This window comes from Myotis davidii, unplaced genomic scaffold (genome assembly GCF_000327345.1).
Source record: "Myotis davidii unplaced genomic scaffold, ASM32734v1 scaffold330, whole genome shotgun sequence".
NCBI classification, from domain to species: Eukaryota; Metazoa; Chordata; class Mammalia; order Chiroptera; family Vespertilionidae; genus Myotis; species Myotis davidii.
The window spans coordinates 308,891-313,761 of NW_006283770.1; the positions used below are offsets into that span (position 1 = coordinate 308,891).

The 4,871-nt window shown below is 41.9% G+C and overlaps 1 protein-coding gene across 1 annotated transcript in view; it reads left to right on the forward strand.

The window, feature by feature from the left end:
• The first annotated feature begins 2,012 nt into the window (after positions 1-2,012).
• LOC102765636 overlaps positions 2,013-4,871 on the forward strand; it is a 77,362-nt gene continuing 74,503 nt past the window's right edge. The window contains exon 1 of the mRNA XM_015566391.1: positions 2,013-2,100. The gene's annotated coding sequence lies outside the window, so the exon portion shown is untranslated. The remainder of the gene's footprint in view (positions 2,101-4,871) is intronic.

The window sequence follows — 4,871 nt, forward strand, 5'->3', positions numbered from 1 at the left end:
ATTTTTTTTCACCCAACATATCTTATATCAGTATTTTCTATGTTGGTACTAATTGATTTTTATCACCCTAAAGACTTTGACAAATTAGGAATATTCAATTTTCCATCTTCCTAGTCTTTTTGCATAATATTTGATATTTTAAAAATAGGCCCCCAACCCCCCTCATTTTCATCACATTTCTCTTACCTCTTAGCATGTGGTCACCATATGTAATGGGCCACTTTTGCTCACTCTAAAGGTAGATTATTTGTTTGTATCAGTGTGTGATGGATTAAATCAGGGTTTGTGACTATAGGTTTTACATTGGCATATATGAAGATAGCAGTTCTCAGTAGGTGAAGCTTAATGGAGATTTTTCCATTTTGAAAGACATGATTTCTGATGTGTCTGCCATGGTTTTGCCTCTCTGGAAATAACACCAGGATTGCCCTTATTTGTGATAGGAGAGAGACTGCAGAAAGAAAAGATGTTGGCTTCAAGGTAAAGATTTTGGCAGATCCAACGCCATCTCATTGGTTACAAAGCCTTTCTGGAAAGCGTGCAATTATTCAGCTTGCACAGCACAATTAAGCAAACAATTCATTTAGTCTCTCTATTGATATTCCATTGCAGAGGGATGGGGGTGGCTCAGGAGATTGGAAATGAGAGCTGCAGCCTTTCCCCTCGACGTCTGTGGTTTGGATCCGTTCAGTGGGGTAGTGACCGCATGGTGTCTCCATCTGATGGCTGTGCAGTGACCCATGTGAAACAGATTGGGGTTTCAGGCCCATGGTGAAGCGGTCACATCTCAACATCCAGGATCCCAGCTGGCAGAAATATGTGAGGATTATACCGACATGGTTCTATTCAGTTTGCGCTTGACTGAAATTCATATTGTGAAAATCCTACTTGCAGTAAAGTGAGCTTTAGAATATCTTTAAAGCCCTGAGTGAAGGTCTCAGCCTTCTACTGTGTCTGATGAGAAGCACATTTAGCTTGTTTACTTTGGCTCAGAGTCTTTAAGAAACTTTATGGAAAACGTCTCCCAGTTCTCACCCACGTTTGTGAATGCCAGGATAATATATCTACTCATGGTTACTACAAACTGCCTAAAGAAACATGGTATTTGGGTACAGCATTCTGTTTACATTTTGTAGTAAATTGTGGCACATCTTGGTAGTTTTAGGTTGTATGAGGCCTCTTGTGAATAAAACAGATGTGCTTATAAAAGATGTGCTTATAAAGTGCCATTCGGACCAAAGATATTTCCTAACCTAGGCTTGGGGGGACATGTTGATTGACCCTTGGGACTTCCTCAGTATGTTTTTAAATGTTTTTATTAATTTGAGAGAGAGAGAGAGAGAGAGAGAGAGAGAGAGAGAGAGAAGTTGCCTCCTTACACACCCTCATCTGGAATCTAACCCAAAATCTAGGTATGTACCCTGACTGGGAATCCAACCGGTCACCTTTTGTGCATGGGAGGACGCTCAATTAACTGAGCCAGGCCAGCCAGGACTGCAATATTTTCATTTTTCAAATCCTAACATTTAACAAGCTTCTACACATGTACACACACTTACACACACACACAGACACACGGATTTACTAGTACTACTTTTTTACCTTTTCTTGTTGGAAGAATCCAGATGTGGACCTCAGATGGAGAAGAAGGAGGAGGAAGGGGAGATGGGGAGGGGGAGGAGGAAGGAGAGGGGCCCTGCTGGCTCCATAATGAGAAGAGGCTCCGTGATTGGTCACCTTATGGATTACTTTCTAGGGTCAATGTGTCTGGTCAGCTCAGTGCGTGCCTACAGCTCTGGCCTGGCGTTGGAAGAAGGGGAGCTGATGGTTGGATTGAATTGGGCAGTTAGCCTTTAAGTGAAAAACAGGTGCTCACCTAGTTGTAGCTTGTGATATTTATTTATCTGTTTTAAAGACAATTGTGGACTCTTACGTTTTCTTGAGTTCCCGTGAGGAGTAGGTTATTATGATGAAAGTATTTTAAAAGCTTCTTTGCTTTCTTGGCAGGAAAAAATGAACACACTGGAGAAAGGCATGGGAGAAATAGTAGGCTTGGACCCTTCATCCTCTCCCTTTCCGTTTTCTGCTCAGCCTGATGGGGTAAGGGGTCCACTAATCCTTTGACTGTGGACTGAGTCTCTATGCAGCGGTCCGAGGTGTTTGCGACACAGTGGGGTTGGATTTGTGAGAGCCCCCTTTGTTTACTGCATAGTAGGATGCCAAGGGTTGGCTGTTTCATTACCTGATTAAGGCTTCTTATTTAAACTGCAAGGTATCACTTAAACACAAAACGAACTGGAAGAGAGTTAAATTAGATCTTTCTGTTGACAAGAAAATTATTGACTCTCATAAACTCATCAGTGAATTACAGAAACACAGTGGGATGTTTTTTCAGCTCCTTTGGCAAAGGCAGTGCCGGTACTTTTTGCATATTATTTGAGAAGAATCTTGTGGGAGGTTGTGGAACTGATTCATTTGCTTGCAGGAAGACCGATTTGACTTTTATCTCCTAAGGTTGACAATAAATGCTTTTATTTAGTTAGAGGAGGAAAGCTTTACCTTTTTACCATGACTCATAATTTCTAAGCAGTGCTTTACAAGGAGGTTCAGGGGAAAGTGTTACCATCTCTTCTCTTTTAAAGCCATTTTCTTGCCTTTTTTTTTTTCTGTAAATGATAAGCCATTTTTTTCTCTAAAAGGGCTTGTCTTCTTGTCACTGTCTTCTCTGTTTCTATGCCATTGTTCCTCTAGCCTAGCTTCTCTTTTAATGTCTTTTCCAATCTTTGTCAAAAGTAACATCTTTTTTGTCATTCCATTTCTCTTCAATTTTTCTGTGAAGACTAAGTTTTCTTCTTGTTCGTTCCCACTGTTGTCTTTCTTCTCTGTCCATCCAGAGTAGGTGCTGCTCTTTGTGAGCTCGTATTGCTCTAACTCCCTACTTACCATATCAAATATCTAAGCCTTACTAATTGCTCCTGATCCTTAAAAGTCTGGGTATCCTCCGATAACAAGCAATTTTGGAACTGTGCAACTTCAGAAAGTCCAGGTAGTTTACTGTTTTCTTGTAGCTTACTTACTTTTTTTGCAAGCAATTTTGTTCTCTTTCATAATTTCTTTCCAAGTCTACTAGTAATTTTATACTGGTAAGGTATTGCCTGTACTTATTCAATTCCATCCAGGCACATACAACTTCATTATTGCTGGTGAAGTAGCCATCTTTGTTTAATCTCTTCAGGATATCTTTGCATGAATGGTATGCTCTTAAATGTGGATCATGGAGACTATTATATTTGTTTTCCAAAAGTTGAAAGTAAGGAGTAATCAGGTTAAAACCATAAGAAGGTTGAAAAAGCCTTTCACTTAACTTTGTACTATAGTGTGAAGTATTGCTCCCTGGGATCCCAGGCAGCTTGACCCCAAGACGCAGATCCAGTAGTGAGCTGCCCTGACGCCTGGAAAGATATTTCTCTCTGTCTTTCCCTCTCTCTTCCACATCTCCACACTGCTGGCTGTCTGCAGCCAGGCTGCTGGTGGCCGTCTTGGTGGTGGCAACCCTGGCAACAACACTGGCAGCCTTGGAGCAGGTGCTGAGGTACAGCTCCGTAGCAGGCCCCTCATTTGTTTTGTTTCCAATGCCTGTTGGCTATGAAAGGTGCAGGTGAAACCCTGGCAAATAACCTCTGTATTTTTATCAACATACAGATGTTTCTGGGAAGTGGTATAGGAACCATGCTGAATTCCATTCCATTGCAAGAGCAAGGAGCGGGACAGGAGACGGGTTTGCAGGGAGGCCACTGCTACTGGAGGCCATGGTCATGGTAGCAGCCCCCCTTTAACCTTCTTTGACATAATGTTCCCTAGACTTTTATATCCTCAAAGGACTATTCTTTCTTGCAACACACTATGGGGAATCTAGGTTAAGATGAACTATACAGACAAGAAAGAGAGGATGACATTGGGTAGCAGGATGAGTAAAACACTTTTAATTCATACTTGCTGATCGCAGGGACTCCATTACTACTTAATGAAGAGGGAGCATGTTACCCCCTTGATTTTTGTCTAAGACCCTTTCTGTTTCCCATGTTTGCAACCACCACATATTTCAGCTTAGGAAATAATTCAAGTTCAATATGATCAGGGAGGTGTCTCACTTTGTTAACAACGGTCGGTTGTGGAGCTAGCTGTTTGCCAAAGGGAACCTCCTTACCATTCATGACCCGGGCACGTACCTCGGTTGCAGGCTCCTCCTCGACCCGGGTCCTGGTCGGGGTGCATGCAGGGGCAACCAATCAATGTGTTTCTCTCACATTGATATTCCTCTCTGTCTTTACCTTTCTCTTCTACGCCCTCTAAAAATCAGTAGGAAAATATCCTCGGGTAAGGGTTAAAAAACAACAACAAATGTGGTTAAATTAGATTCTTTTAAAAACATTCCAACAAATATAACTGATCAGAAAGTTTTCTAGAACTGCATACTTTCATGAAGTTAAAATGCCCATCCAAAGTATATTAGTGTATGGCAGAAAATTAGCACATGCAAAGTAATGTAAGCACATGGTACTTCAATTTTTTCAGGGACCCCGGGGTACCGTTATCTGCTCTTTGCTGGAAATCACTCATCATGTAGCTATTGGGGAAAGGGAGCACTTGGGCTCCTTTTCTGGGAGCAATCCAATGCAGTATGGATATTAATTAAATTTATTAAACAAATAACACAGCGACTCGGGGAAGCAGGGGTCCATCTGCCAGCTCTGCAGACAGATCTCTGCAGAGATGCAAGCTGAATGGTAGTTAAAGCGAAGTTGCGAGCTCAGCAGATGGGCTTGTGTCTCCAGTGGGGGAGATTTGGTGGCGGTCCAACAACCCTTTCC